General features: G+C 41.6%; 1 protein-coding gene across 15 annotated transcripts in view; it reads left to right on the top strand.

Annotated features, from left to right (window-relative positions):
- Positions 1–16,422, top strand: part of ABLIM1 (actin binding LIM protein 1) — a 389,359-nt gene that overhangs the window by 150,032 nt on the left and 222,905 nt on the right. The gene's annotated exons all lie outside the window — the stretch shown is intronic.

Here is a 16,422-nt window from a genome sequence, read left to right as displayed (position 1 = left end):
CTAAAAATACCAAAATTAGCCAGTCGTGTTGGCGGGTGCCTGTAATCCCAGCTACTCGGGAGGCTGAGACAGGAGAATTGCTTGAACCCGGGAGGCAGAGGTTGCAGGTGAGCTGAGATTGTGCCACTGCACTCCAGCCTGGGTGACAAGAGGAAGACTCCATCTCAAAAAAAAAAAAAAAAAAAAAAGAATAGCAATTATTAAGATAGCTCAGATCTTTTGAGTCCTGACTCTGTGACAGGCACTGTGCTATGTCTTTACATATCGTATTATCTCACTTAAATCTCATTTAATTGCCTCAACAGTTCTAGGAAGGAGGTGAGGAAACTGTCACTTATAAAAGTATCTTGCCCAACTTCATGATAAATAGTGGAGCCAGAGCTTGAACCCAACTTGACTGCAGAACTTATGTTCTCACTACCTCCTGACTCCCTGAACACCAAGTGACCGAGAATATGAAACATTTTTACAGTTACGATGTGCATTTAAAATAGTAACTACTAAACTGATTCTTAGGAAATGAGACCAAAGGTGTGTACAAAAGATCTCTCTTCTTTTTAATTAATTAATTTTTTTTTTATGACAGAGTCTCGCTTTGTGGCACAGGCTGGAATGTAGTGGCATGATCTTGGCTCACTGCAACCTCCACCTCCCAGGTTCAAGCAATACTGGTGCCTCAGCCTCCTGAGTAGCTGGGACTACAGGCACGGGCCACCACGCCTGGCTGATTTTTGTGTTTTAGTATGGATGGGGTTTTGCCATGTTGGCCAGGCTGGTCTCGAACTTCTGACCTCAAGTGATCTGCCTGCCTCGGCCTCCCAAAGTTCTGGGATTACAGGCATGAGCCACCACACTGGGCCGAGATGGTCCCTCTTAAACTCTGTTTTGCTAACTAGATAATCTGGTTCCCCCCACTTTTTTTTCCTCTGATTACATTTACCTGAATTTTGCCCTTAATGTCTCTCTTCTCAATAGTGTTTTATTTTTTTAAGTCACTCTAGGGATTTCATCTTTAACGAAAACAGAAACGATTCAGATCAGACACCTATTGAAGCCCGTCATTGTGTCCAAATAATTGGTCATATAATTGATACGGTTCCTCCTCATGTGATGCTCCTTACAGACTTTTGAGAAGTCAGACAATTGCATAATTATAAATTGAGAAAATATAGAGGATAATAAGAGAATCTAATTTAGTTGGGGCATCCGGGAAGACCTCTCCAAGGAGGTGACACTGAAGCGGAGGCCTGGCTGATAAATAAGAGTGTGTGTGGTGGGGTTGGGAGCCACAGAGACTGTCTACAGAGAGAAGAGTGTGTCTGAGGTCTGTGCCATGTAGGATGAATGATGGCAACTGTGACTGCATAACGAATGAGGAAGAAGGCTTCAGAGATGAGAATGAAGACATGAACAAGGGCCTGCCTGTGATTGCATACCATAGTAAGGGTTTTGGATTAGCATTGCTCATTGCTATATAAATTAATGTGGTAAAGATATTTGAACTATTATAAAAAAATGATTACAAGTAAACTTGAATGGCAGTGTGGTGTTGGGTGTTGGTGGAAAGAGTTTTTTTTTTTTTTTTTTGATATGTAGTCTTGCTCTGTCACCCAGGCTGGAGTATAGTGGCACGATCTCGGCTTACTGCAGCCTCCACTTCCCGGGTTCAAGTGATCCTCCTGCCTCAGCCTCCCAAGTAGCTGGGATTACAGGCACGCACCACCACGACTGGCTAATTTTTGTATTTTTAGTAGAGATGGGGCATCTCCATGTTGATCAGTCAGGTCTTGAACTCCTGACTGCAGCTGATCCGCCCACCTCAGCCTCCCAAAGTGCTGGGATTGCAGACATGAGCCATCACGCCCAGCCGATTTTTTAAAATGTTAAAATGGAAGAGAGTAGAATCCATAAATAATCCCACTCATATATGGTCATCTTATTTACAACACAGATGCCACTACGATTCTGTGCAGAAAGAATGGATTTTTCAGTAAGTGGTGCTGGAGCATGAGCTATCTATGTGGGGGGAGAAAATGAACTTTGATCACTATCTTATACTATTTATTAAATTTAATTTCAGATGGAGCATAAAAGCTAAAACAAGCTTCTGGAATAAAGCATAGAATACCTTCAAAACCATGGCTTAAACAAAGATGTTTTAAACAGGACCAAAACCAAACACTAGCCATAATAGAAAAAAAAAATACTAATTGAATTACATTAACATTAGGAGCTGTTCATCAAAGGACATCATTAAGAACATGACTAGGCCAGCCATCATCTAGAAGATAGTTTACATTATGTTTTTCTGAAAACATACTCATATCCAATATATAAAAAGAACTGGCCAGGCGTGGGTGGCTCATGCCTGTAGTCCCAGCACTTTGGGAGGCTGAGGCAGGTGAATCACCTGAGGTCAGGAGTTCGAGACCACCATGGCCAACATGGTAAAACCCCATCTCTACTAAAAATACAAAAATTAGCTGGGCATGGTGGAACATGCCTGTAATCTCATCTACTTGGCAGGCTGAAGTGGGAGGATTGCTTGAACGTGGGCAGTGGAGGTTGCAGTGAGCAGAAATTGTACCACTGCACTCTAGCCTGGGCAACAGAGTGAGACTCCATCTCAAAAAAAATAAAAAATATAAATAAATAAATAAATAACTCCTGGCTGGGTGTTGTGGCTCATACTTGTAATCCCAGATCCTTGGGAAGCCAAGATGGGAGGATTACTTGAGGCCAGGAGTTCAAGACCGGCCTGGGCAACATAGCCAGATCCTATCCTAAAAAATTAAAAATAAATAAATAAAACAAACTTAGCTGGGTGTGGTGGCACACACCTGTAGTCTCAGCTACTCAGAAGGCTGAGGTGGGAGGATTGTTTGAGCCCAGGAGGCAGAGGCTGGATTGAGATATGATCATGCCACTGCACTCCAGCCTGAGTGACAGAGAGAGAACCTGTCTCTAAAAAAAAAATCTAAAAAAGGAACTCCTACAAATCAATAAGAACAAGGCAGATAAGCCATACTTCACAAAGGTGTATACTTCACAAAGCAGCATATCCAGAATGGTCAATAAGCATATGAAAAAAGTCTCACTTTCATTAGTCATCAGTGAAATGCAAATTAAAACCTCAATGAGACACCATTTCAATAAAACTTTATTTACAAAGTTGTATATATCTATCAGCATGGGTAACATAAAAGATTTTCTAAGTATTGTCAAGGATATGGAACAACTGGAATTCTCCTACATTGCTGGTGGGAGTATAAACTGAACAACTCACTTTGGAAAAGTGTTTGGCAGCACCTTCAGAAGTGAAACATGCATCTTCTATACATCTATATACACCTGTATGATACATCCGTGTGTGTGCATAAACATAAACATATACACACTACATCTATAGCATGAATGTCCACCAATGGACATGTACAGTGATATTCACAGCAGCTTTATCCAGAATAACCCCAAACTGGAAAAACCCACATGTCCCCAAACAGGAGAATGGACAAATGAATTGTGGTATATTCTTTCAACGGAATATTACCCAGAAATAAAAAAGAATAAACTGCAGATACACACAACTGCATGGATGAATCACATAGGCATTATGTTGAGCCAAAGGAGCTAAACATGGAAGAGAACATACTGTCATATGAATCATGCATGAAGTTCAAAACTAGCAAAACTAATCTTTCATGAGATTAAGTCAGAATAGTAGCTATCTGGAGGGATGGGGATGTAGTATTGACTGGAAAAGGGTGTAAGGAAACTTTCTGGGGTGTTAGGGATGTTCTAGATCTTGATCTGACCTGGGAAGTGGTTACATGGTTGTACACACATGTAAAAATTCACTGAGTCATATACTGGAGATTTGTGAACTTTGTAGGTAAGATGTATATTTCAATAAAAAATTTAACATTAAAATATTACAATAGGTTTGAATAAATGGGGGAAAGTTTCAAAAAAGCAAAGTTACAAATTGCATATGTAATGTGATCTGAACTCCATTAAAAATTCATGGAAGAAAAATGGAAAGAAAATCTGTGGAAAGGCTGGGCACATAGGTTTACGCCTATAATCCCAACACTTCGAGATTGACTTGAACTTCTGATTGCTTTGGCCTGGGAGTTCAAGACCAGCCTGGGTTATATGGTGAAACAACATCTCTACAAAAAGATACAAAAATTAGCTGGGCATGGTGGCACATGCCTGTAGTCTCAGCTGCTCAGGAGGCTGAGGTGGGAGGACTGCTTGAGCCAGGAGGCGGAGGTTGCAGTGTGCCAAGATTGTGTTGGTGCACTCCTGGGTGTGGGAGCAAGACCCTGTCTGACACAGACAAAAAACAAAAAAAGAAAATTGGCTGAATAATTAATAGTGGTTTCTGGATGGAGGGATTGTATTTCCATTTCTCAATAGATTTCAGTGTTTTCTGTTTTCTCTGATGTATCTTATTTCCATATCAGAAAAATTGAAATGGGAGAAACAATCACTGAGTGGATTTTGGCATAATTTCAGGGAATTGTAAATCAAGTTTGACATTTTAGGGGTGAAATAGCAATGCAGAGATGGGCAAATTTAGAAGGCATCACAGAGGGGTAAACCTGAAGGGGAACTGGAACAGCATTTTGGGAAGGATATGAATGAAAGCAGGAATGGGGGATGGTCAAGGAACCTTGTGTGATATTTCCGTTGGCCCGCATTCTTCAGCCTATGCTGGTCTGACTTTGTTTCCATCTAGTTCATGAGTTCTGCAGTCCCTTCTGTGGGCCTTCAAGGATGTACTAGCTTTTTCTTACACTCTGTCGTGGTGATTTAAAACCATTTATGATTTTTATCCTTAACAAGCTCTTTTCCTAGCCTTCTACATTTTTAGGCATTACCATTTGCTCTATTCTCTATTTTGAGGCTGCCTTTTCTTCCCTGCTGCACCATATGCCAATGTGAGTTTAAAAATTAATTGTGCCAAGCCATTCTCTCCTCCCCAAAAATAAATAAATAACCCCAGATCCCCCTTCCCTTCCGCCACAACACACACACGGAGCTCCAAATGATCCATCTGTCCTATTGAAGATAACCCACTTCATCCCGAGGCAGGCTATTTTTGTTTGCTTTGTCTTGAAAATTCCTACATTGTAAGCGTTAAAGAGTACATTGGTTTCCATCAGAAAATGAAAAGGAAAGCACTTTGTTCTCCTGTTTCATACCTATTGCAGGGCTGTGCACAAAGAAATGCTCAATAAATGCTGATTGAATTGCCTTGATGCAGATCATAGTCTGTGCCACATTTCAGATTTTTCTGTGCACATTTTTACTGATGATTGCACATTTATAATCATAAAATGGATTATGAAAGGGGTAATATTCCCTGGAATCCAATATTTTCTTGATCTTTTTTTTGCAAATCTATATCCTTTTAGGTGAGTTTAATTACCGAATTTTCAAATTCTCTGTGGTATCCAAGGATGGCTGGAAGCCTTCTGTGAGTACTGTTTGTTTTGTTTTCAAACTGCTTCTGTCCCTTTCCTTGATAGGGTAAGTAATAGCATTATGCTGTGTTACTGGAAATTTTAATCAATAAAATGTACATGCCTTTAATTAGGATGCTAGGAAGTACTGCTGAGTTTGATCATTTAGTTAATGCAATGAGCTAAGAGGCTCAAGCATTTATGTGCACAGGGTCAATTTGAGTAAATCCGAGCCTAGATGGGCAATTTTCATATTTTTTCCAAGATAACCTAAATGAAAGATTCATTTTAAGGTCCAAAGTTAATACATGTTTGAGAAAGCAGTTCTCCTGAAACAGACATAGAAATGAGGGAGACTAGCTTTGCTTTTGAGAAGTTCACAGTTCAGTGATTCCTTCTCTCTTTCATGTATGCCTGTGGCTCAGCTCTCACCTCTGGGTGGATGGGTACTACGAAAGCTATCCCTCCTGCTCTGACTTTCCGTGAGACCTAGAGCAGCATTCTCAGCTGCCTGCTGGACACCACTTCATGGATGTTCTGATGACCTCTTAAGCTTCTTATTAGATCTGAAATTAGCTCATTTTTACCTCTTTCCACCAAAACACATTATCTTTCCTGTGTTTCTTATCTAAATGGCTCTACTTTTTTGCAGTCAGTCTCTAACCTTTGGGATTCTTTTTGATGCCTCCCCTTTCATTGAAGGTTGATTTCAAGCTGGCCATGGCAGTCTATACCTGTAGTCCTAGTTACCTAGGAGGCTTAGGTGGGAGGATTCTATGAGCTCTAGAGTTTGAGTCCAGCCTGGGCAACATAGCAAGACCCCATCTCTTAAAAACTATATAAATAAATGAAAGAAAGAAAGGTTGATTTTCCCCTTCTCAAGTATCCATGTCCTTTTTCTTCTGGCCATTTGTCTATTAGGGCTGTCTCCTATAAACAGTGCCCATCCTCAGTTTGGCTGGGAATATGTGAACCCATGTAAGAAGGGAATGGCCCGGTGGGGTACTATCTATTCATGAGATGATCTTAGATCTTGTTTTCCTTATCTACTAATATCCCTGTCTCACTCCACTTGTCCCTTGGTCATCAAACTTATCCATCTCTCTTCCCACCTCCACCTAGGCTGGGTGTTCTTTCCTTTCTTCCTCTTCCCAAATGCTGATGCATAATTGACTACTTCCTCATTTACAATTTTTTATTAAGTATTTGTAGAAACAGCTCTTCCAATGGATTCCCTCTCCCAAGCACTGCCCCCTTTCAATTTGGTGCAACCTGAAGTCTGCCCATCCGCTAGTACTGCCCACCTCGAAGGAACCCCAACCATACCCCCTCCCAGTCAATGACATGGTGTCAACATTGGCATGCTTTGGGACTCCAAAGGTAGACATTGCATTTGTTCTCATTTCCAAAAGCTCGTGGAATGGATATTTACTGCAAGGTAATAGCACCCAGATGATGATTTCTAACACACTGGAGAGAAGTGATTATTTTTGCATTGGGATACATGCTAGAGGTAAACTCAATGGGGAAATATGGATGAATCTCAAAAACATGCTGAGTGAAAGAAGCTGGGGTGAAAGGGTATATATTGGATGGTTCTATTTGTGTGAAGTTCTGGAATGTGCACAAAGTGATAGAAATGGGCACAGTGGCTGTGGTGTGAGGGCAGGGATTGACTGGGAAGGAGCACAGAGGAACTTTCTGCAGTGCTGGAAGTGTTCTGTATCTTGACAGATGTGTGGTTTACATAGGTGAATGCATTTGTTAAAACTCATCAAATTGTATACTTAAGATCTATGCTTTTTGCTGTATGTAAATTATACCTTAATTTAATAATAGAAACACAAAAAATTAATTTAAAGGGAAAAATTGCAGAGTAAAATGTGTAATAGTATCCTACTAGTGGTTAAAGAGAAAAGACTGTATGTGTAGGAATAAACAAAATAATATGATAGGGAGAGGAGCAGACACGCTTTGTATTGGTTATCAGGAAGCATTTGCTTTGGAAGTGCTACTATTTAATATCAGACACTATTTTTGGGAATACATGGTCACTTTTACAGTGGTTCACAGCAGATTAAAATCTGATTTTAGAAATAGGAAGGTATAGATTTTCTCTGTGGAAACTTCCAATGCTTCTAAAAACCTTGCACCCTGCTGCCTTCCCTCAGTACCCGAAATAAATCACAACTGTTTGGTTTAAGTTTGGTAAGTAGGAGGGTTTAAATCACAGCTTTTATAATAACTAATATGTGGATCCCAGACTGATAGCCTACAGGCCATGGTAGGCCTGTGAACATGTTTTGTTCTGTTGGAGAGTGGAAACATGGACAGTGGTGCTTTTTTCTTTTTATGAGTTGCAAATCTTTGAAACTTGGGAAATTTCCTGTAAAAATGTGAACGTCTGGCAATACCTGGCTGCTTGCATTCTTTTTTTTTTTTTTTTTTTGAGACGGAGTCTCGCTCTGTCGCCCAGGCTGGAGTGCAGTGGCGCGATCTCGGCTCACTGCAAGCTCCGCCTCCCGGGTTCACGCCATTCTCCTGCCTCAGCCTCCCGAGTAGCTGGGACTACAGGCGCCCACAACCGCGCCCGGCTATTGGCTTGCATTCTAAAACAACAATAATTGCTTGGATCTGAGTACTGGCTCCTCCATTTATAAAATTAAGATATAATTTATTTTTTATATATCCCACCATTCACAGTTATCTCAGGACCAATCTACTGCCTCCATTAAAAAAAAATTCTACTCTCAGTCCTATTTTGATTTGCAACCTCTGGATCAACATTTATGGAGCCCTTTCTGTGTACCAGGAACTATCAAGGATATCAGGAACTATTTCGTATATACATGAGGGAGATATTCTTATATCTGTTTTACAGATGAAGTAACCAAGCTTCAATTAGAACCCACCTGAGGTTGCTCAGTAGCAAGTAGCCAAACCAAGATTTGAACTAGGTATTCTTACTCCCAGAGCCTACAAATTACTGACCATGTTGTTGTTTGTTTTTTACTTTTAACTTTAGTTTCATCTATTGTTGAGCAAAAATTTAGTACTTACCTCTGGTTGAGTTCTGATTAGTTTCTTTGTGATTTATTTGGTAGAATAATCCCTGGTCTCCAAACACTATTGATTTTGCATTACTAGCAGTAAAAAAGAAAAAAAAAAATGTGTAATATGTATGTATATTATTTATTGGTAAATAATAAACTTGGGCTGTATTACCATTATGTACACTTTTAAACATACAGGTATTTAAAAGTCTTAAAGAATAAGAATATATATATATATTCCAGAATTTTCTCTCCACACTGCAGAAAATTATGTTGTAGGTATTGCACACCCTATCTTGGCAGCCAATAGATGAAGTGATGCCTGGACAATGATTCTGCCCGAAAGCATTTTCATATCAGAGACTGCCAATTTTGTACCCAATAAATTGTGCCTTCTAGATAAAGGATTCAGGAGAAAGGTCACCTGATTTGCCCACACCATGGGAAGACAGCAGAAAGTTCTCCATTGTTAGAAAGGTATTGTCCCTCTGTAGCCACATTTAAACAACTGTATTCTAAAACCTTCTATAACTGTGAACTCCAAAATAGCCAAAGGCATCTTTTATTCCTATTACGGCCTGGGATTCCCTTTGGGGAGCTTAGGTTCTTTTCAAACATCTAATTTTGACTGTGGATTTAATGCAGAGAAAAGCAGTACCCTCCCAGGTCTCAGTTTCTCAGTCTGAGATGTGGGGCCTCCATCTCACAGGACTTCTGCTATGATTAACAAATTTGTGGTTTTAAATACTTGGACAAAGCAAGCGCTGAGAGAGGCTGTTAATACTGAATCAGTGTGAAATGTATTTGTGGATCCGTGCCAGCGGTTTTCCCAGAATTCTGGTGCTCTAAAGAAAGAATGACAATTGAGTATGCTTTTAAAGGCTTGCTTTGCGCCTGCTCAAAGGTCACGCCGTGTTCTCTCTCTAAATAGAGTTGTTTATATGTGCAAGGATAGGTTTTTCTTTCTAAGAGCTTCTCCATGTCCTTTGACCTCCTTCCCATCAACTTGTATGATCTGAGTGAAGCTTTATTCTGGAGCATCCTCTGTTTGGAATGTTCTTTTCTGCCCTCCGCTAACCTCCTTAATTCCCTTGGTCAGTCTGTCTTCAAGGCCCAGATGGAACACCAGATTCTTCACAGTCCTACCAGCACCAGGGTGACTTAATCTTTCCCTCTCATGCTCTTTCAAAAAAATCAGAGCGCAGCATCTAGCGAATGCGAGGGAGCACATTTGACACACCCCTTGTGGACTGAAAGCCTTGTGTGTGTGCGTATCATCATTGGGAATGCAATAGAAATACATAAAGTTGTTCATGTAAAATGTGAAACATATGCCACATCTCTGTTCTGGAACATTTTATTAAGAAAGAAACATTAGGCCATGGCTCATGCCTGTAATCCCAACATTTTGGGAGGCTGAGGTGGGCGGATCACCTGAGGCCAGGAGTTCAAGACCAGCCTGGCCAACATGGCAAAACCCCATCTCTACTAAAAATACAAAAATTAGCCAGGCACGGTGGCACACACCTGTAATCCCAGCCACTTGGGAGGCTGAGGCAGAAGAATTGCTTAAACCCAGGAGGCAGAGGTTGCAGTGAGCCAAGATCACACCACTGCAGTCCAGACTGGGTGACGGAGCGAGACTCCCTCTCAAAAATAAAGTAAAATAAAAATTTTTTAAAAAGAGAGAAACATTAAAAAATTTAGGCCGGGCGCGGTGGCTCAAGCCCGTAATCCCAGCACTTTGGGAGGCTGAGACGGGCGGATCACGAGGTCAGGAGATCGAGACCATCCTGGCTAACACAGTGAAACCCTGTCTCTACTAAAAAAAAAAATACAAAAAAACTAGCCGGGCAAGGTGGCAGGCGCCTGTAGTCCCAGCTATTCGGGAGGCTGAGGCAGGAGAATGGCGTAAACCCGGGAGGCGGAGCTTGCAGTGAGCCGAGATCCAGCCACTGCACTCCAGCCTGGGTGACAAAGCGAGACTCCGTCTCTCAAAAAAAAAAAAAAAATTTAAAAAGAAAATTAAGAGATCATTAACCATATCCCCAAACTCTAAGTCAAACCCCCAGACTTTTACTGCTATAACGATACACTGGCATGGTATTTACCATGTTGCACTGTAGTTAGGCACACCCATGCCTGGTTTCCTGCTAATGTGTGTGCTCTTTGTGGGCTGCTACATTATTCATCATTAAGGCTGCTGTCACCTGGCCCTATTGTAGGCACTTAATGAATGTTTTAGTTAGCTCACAGTCTCAAAGGATAGAGAAGAGCCTGACACTGATTTTAACCCAGTCTCCTGTTCTATTCCTTATCGAGCTTACATATTTCTTGTGACCATAAACTATAGGAGGTTCTGTGAAGCTAAAGCTGAAGTCCACAGGTGAAAGATCTCAAAAAAGGAAGCCAGTGAGCGAGAAGCCCTGATAATAGCATAGTCAGAAAATAGATTATCTGGGGTACTGGAGATTTCCTAGTAAATTGACAGTGAACATGAGGTTTGCCAGAGTGAGTCAGAGCTTTTCAGTGTTGAGAGAGACGAATTATAAATACTTCAAACGGTGCCATTAGAAACGCTTCCCTCTGCATTTTTCCTCCTGGGAGAGCCACGGTGGGGAAGCTGGAGCAGGCAGGCACCGTGCACCTGCTCCAGGGTCAGCACCTCTGTCAGGGGAGGTGCAGAGAAATGCTGACGCTGGGGTTTCTGGTTCTACACTCAGCTATTTATCCCACCAGCAAGGACAGCTTGTCTCCTAATTACCAACTACTGGGACAGCTTCCTATGTCCACGGCTGGCCAGGGTCTCTCGGGCATGTGCCTGCCACTTAGTGCCTTCCAGTTCAGTGGCACTTAGATATGCTCTAACCAGGAGGATGATAATTATATCTTGCAGCTGTATATGTAGTATAGCAGTTCTTAGACACTATAGTATAGAATGTGTACATTTTCCTCTTCTAGCAGAGCATTAATAATGGCCAGAGTGTGTTTTGTCTTTCATATCTGCCTTTTCAAGTATTGGCTACTCACATTTCACAGTGACTTATAGAGAATTACCAAAGGTTATTTATAAGGCATTGGGTACCAAGTATATACAGAGCCTCATGTAAAGGAAACAGGGTGACAAAGGCAAGACTCGTGCACTCCAGCAGCTTAGCAGCTGGCAGGGGAAATAAGACAGTCTATAGGTAACCTTATTGCAAGGCAGGATTATAAATACCATGGGAGAGCTGCTGTCTGGGGACAAGATAGGAAGAAATTGATTCTAATCAGAGTGATTCTGGAAGCCTGTATGGAGGAGGTAATGTTTGAGCTGCATTTTTAAGCACAGGTAGATTTTCAGAAAGTTCCAATGAGAAGGAGGTTGAGGAATTTCAGGAAAAGCAAAAGAAGCATGGGCAGGATGAAGAGATGGGTTGAGGGCATAGAGAAGGTTTGGCCGCTGACAAAGACTGCGGCCTGGTGGATTGTGATGTGTGGGCAGCACCTTAGTGCTCTGATTCTGTGGAGGAGATTCATGGGAGTGTCTTGTCTAACATATGGAGTTGGAGTTCAGGGGGTACCTGTGACCCCACTCTGAGCTGATCTTCATCTGTGGCTGCTTTCTTGAAGGCATTCCAAGCCTGCCTCTCATTGCACTTTGGGAACGTTGCCTATGCAGAGTATTGTCAGAGAGTAATTTGAGACACTTGATGCCTGTTAAACTAATTATGCTTCAGTCCTCAGAGTGCCGTGGTGCTCTCAATCCTGAATGCTCAGCAGATTTTATGTAGTATCTGAATTATTAATAGAGAAGATATGGAAGAGGGTGTTTGGCTGCTTGTTCCATTTTGAGCAAGTCTTGGGCAAGTGGCATTACGGGAAGAGAAGCAGCTGCATGCAGAGGGATGGAGGAAGCAGGCCTTCCAGAGGAGACCTGCCCAGACCGGAGCCTGTGCCAGTATGCTCAGAAAATCACAGCCTGCTTTGGAGGGATGGGTAAGACCCCTTAAACATTGGGCTTTGCAGAGAAGATGCCCAGGGCTGACCATGCAGAAGGACTGAACTTTAGGACTTGCGGGGAGCAGGGAGCAGGGATAGCCGCTGCTGAGCAGGAGAACCTCAAATGGGCCAAGTCGTCGCTACCTGGAAGTCCAATTGCACCCCTTTTTCACAGCCTTCCCACTTAATCTGTTCTGTTTAGCAGCAAAGATCATCCTGACTTGTGAGCAACTGCAGGTGTTTTTAGAAGGCATGCCAAAGTCTTTTTGTTTGTTCATTTTGATTAAAAAGCAACAACAAAAATGAAAAGTAACCCCGTTGGCACTGATGAGGCCACAGGCTAACTGCAGACCATTTCCTTAGCAAACTAAATTCCGTAAATATTCGCATTGTAAGGTGGCAATTTGCTCTCTGACAAAATTTTATTCTTTAGTGAGAAGCAAGTAGACCCTAGCAGATGATTTAAGCAGGGAGGGGACACTTGTCTGCGAAAAAGACTTAAATCACTATATAGAATAAAGTCCATGTTCATTTGTGGAGAACCACTGTGACTGATGAAGAAAGACCAGTAATTGAGGCATCTGTTCCCCGAGCACTGTGTAGCCCCAAAACGCCTGGCTTTGGGCTGGGGCTCATCACATCGGGTGTTTGTTGAGCTCCTACAGCATGCAAAGGTTGGGTGTCCTCAGTGCCCCTTGGTGAATTTTCCCACTGATGGTTCATTTTCATATTTTATCATAGAAGAGCTTGCTGCTTCTAGAAAGATTAGGAATTTCCTATCTGATAAGATACACAGACCAGCAAAATCTTGGGCAGAAGTTCAACATTTGTAATTATCATTAGCTTTGTAATGTGGTGCATTGTGATATCATATCATAGAACCATAGAAACGGTCACAGAACCCACTGCACTCCTTTGTGATTGCTGTGACTGTAGTTTCATGTGGGCTGTGGCAGAAGGAAGCGATGAAAGACCTGAATCCACTGGTGCTTCTTTAGGGTCTTCCCCAACTGTACTTTCCTGGGTGAAAAGGTTGCTGTCAGGCAGATACCACTGCAAGTCTATTTTTAAGGCTGGAGGCTTGGTCTCTGCTAGGTATTTAACTGGAGCCATGTGGAGGAGGGTAAGTGAAAAGCTCTGAGCACTTGGGGAATGGAACTTAGTTCACAGGTGTCTGCAGTCACTGCTGCCAGCATCTGAACTCTCATCCCTCTCCACTGCCTGAGAATGGAGTCAGCCCCCTCACATTTATATGTAGTTCGATTGTCTTTAAAAGCAAGCAGCCATTTGTTATTCTCTTTAGCCATCTTTATGATCCATATGTAGTTTACTTTGCATCCTGACCTAAAATTAACAAAATGTATCAAAATTTTTACGTATAATTCCGTTATTGAATAAGAATTTATTTTCTTTTCCCTTTTGCAGTCTCTTAGAAGACAGTTACATCTTGAACTAAATATATGGATCTGTAAACTTGTAAAAAAAAAAAAATTTAGGAGTGTCCTGTGTATGCTCTGCAGATACGATGGCTAAGCATTGAGGTAGAGTTAATGCAGTGGAAATAGTTTTTATGGGCAATGCTTGACGAGTTTAGGGACCAAGAAAGCAGAACAGCTTTGTTATGGAATAGTTACCTTTTTTCCAGGTCAGGAAGATGCTGGGTTTGAAGGATATAATCTCCTTTCTGTCCAAAGTCTATGTTCGTGCGTTGTTACTGTGTTCCAGAGCCTGCCTTCAAAGTGGCTGCATCACGTGTCTCTGTATAAACGCATCTGTATTTCACAAAAAGACCATGTAAATACATATAAGCAAGTAGCTGCTCAGGTTCTCGGTTTCAAAGAGCAGAGCTCTAGGAAACCCAGCAAGAAAGAATTAACAGTGAAAGGCAGGGGTTTCCACACTACAATGTTTATTAGAAAACACTCTAGAAGAACCTGGTAGGGCTGAGGTGGCCCTCAGGGATCTCCATCTTAAACAAATTGGCCCAGAAATCACATTTTGGGAAATATGTTTTTTTGTTTTTTTGTTTTTTTGACGGATGAATGCCACTCTTTTTTCCAGTTGTGTATCTTTTCTTTCTTTCTTTTTTAATTTCAATAGTTTTGGAGGGAACAGGTGATGTTTGGTTACATGGGTAAGTTCTTTAGTGGTGATTTCTGAGATTTTGGTGCACCCATCACCCGAGCAGTGTATACTGCACCTAATGTGTGGTCTTTTATCCCTTACCCTCATTTTGAGAAACATTGATAGAACATCTTACATTGTATATCCGAAGGTTCTTCAAAATAGGCAAGCAGGGAAAAGAACACGTACAGATTGTTTTACCTGCTTTGTAAACTGTTTTTAGAGGAAGACTTTGGAGGTTGGTGTCAGGCTTAATTCCCAGAATTTTGGAGCAGAAATTTTGAGGTGTGACTTTGGTAGTGGTAGAAGTCCCATGTTCCCACTTTCCCCAAGTCCACGCAGTCTGAGTGCCCCTAGACAGTGTCTGCTTCTTCCATTCCCACCGTGCTTCCCATTGGCGTAGAATAATTCCAGCCAATTGGAATTCTCAGGTTTTTGAATTGTGTTGCCAATAGATGAGGAACTAGTAACAAAAGAAGCAAGAATTTCCTTTCTCTGCATCATCTGCCTGGGGCCTTTGTGGAAGGACCTATTGGATAGGAAGAGTCATAGCGTGGAATTCAGAAGACCTGGCTCCACCCTAGGCTTTCTGCATTGTCCTGAGAAAGTCTCATCTTCTCTGAGACTTACCTTCCTCATCTTAAAGGCTGGTGTAGATCAGTGCTTCCTGAGTGCTGGCACTAGTCTGGGAGAACGTTTAGAAATGTAAATGACGAGTTAATGGGTGCAGCACACCAACATGGCACATGTATACCTATGTAACAAACCTGCACATTGTGCAATGTACCCTAGAACTTAAAGTTTAAAAAAATGTAAGTTCTTGACCCCTACATGCAAGAATCCCATATATTATTTTGTATTTTTTCAAAAGTTCTACAATTTTTTTTTTCTTTTTTTTTTTTTTTTTGAGACAGAGTCTTACCCAGTCACCTACGAGTACAGTGGCATAATCGTAGCTCACTCTAACCTCAAACTCCTGGGCTCAACCAATCATGCTGCCTCAGCCTCCCGAGTAGCTGGGACTATAGATGCATGACACCACACTTGGCTAATCTTTTAATTTTTTTTTTTTTTTTTCTGTAGAGACAGAGTCTTGCTATGTTGCCAGGGCTGGTCTCGAAGTGGCCTCACGCCTCACGCAATCCTCCCACTTCAGCCTCCCAAAGTGCTAGGATTACAGGCGTGAACAACCATACCGGCAGATGGTTCTTATGCGCAGCAGTATTTGGGAACTACTGGACTAGATTACCTTTGATGGCCTTGTCAGCTCTATAGTTCTATTCTAGGGTTTTAATAAAAAGAAATTTATATTAGAACATAATAGCCCAATGACAGCAGAAGGAGTGTGAGTTTATTCATTTTGGCTTGTGACTTTTGTATGGTTGTAGACGGTCACATATGGTCACATATTGTACTGCATCTTACTGTGTGAATGTTAAAGAGTAAATGATAATTACTGGGGGTTGTCCTTTTTATAGCAATACATTAATTCCGTGAAGATCCTTCTAGCTTGTAATTTTGTGAAAAGCTGAAGCTACCTACATGTTAATTCTGTCTCCATCATATGATTCTGCCATCAAAGAAAACCCATGAAACAACTTTAAGACAGTAAACACTGGCTTAATGGAATGAGGCAGAAGGATTTTCCTGGTACTGAGGGGAGGGGTTCCCTTCTAGAAAATGGAAAGGAAATGATTGTTTGCTATGGCTGAGAGCTGGATTTGTCACAAGTTAAAGCTGAGGATCTTTAATCGAGCCTCCCCCACCTCCACCTGTGAGATCTGAAATACTGG

Source organism: Macaca fascicularis, chromosome 9, assembly GCF_037993035.2.
Source record: "Macaca fascicularis isolate 582-1 chromosome 9, T2T-MFA8v1.1".
Classification (NCBI taxonomy): domain Eukaryota; kingdom Metazoa; phylum Chordata; class Mammalia; order Primates; family Cercopithecidae; genus Macaca; species Macaca fascicularis.
Note: the sequence above shows the minus strand (reverse complement) of the source record. Positions and strands in the feature narration are given on the sequence as shown.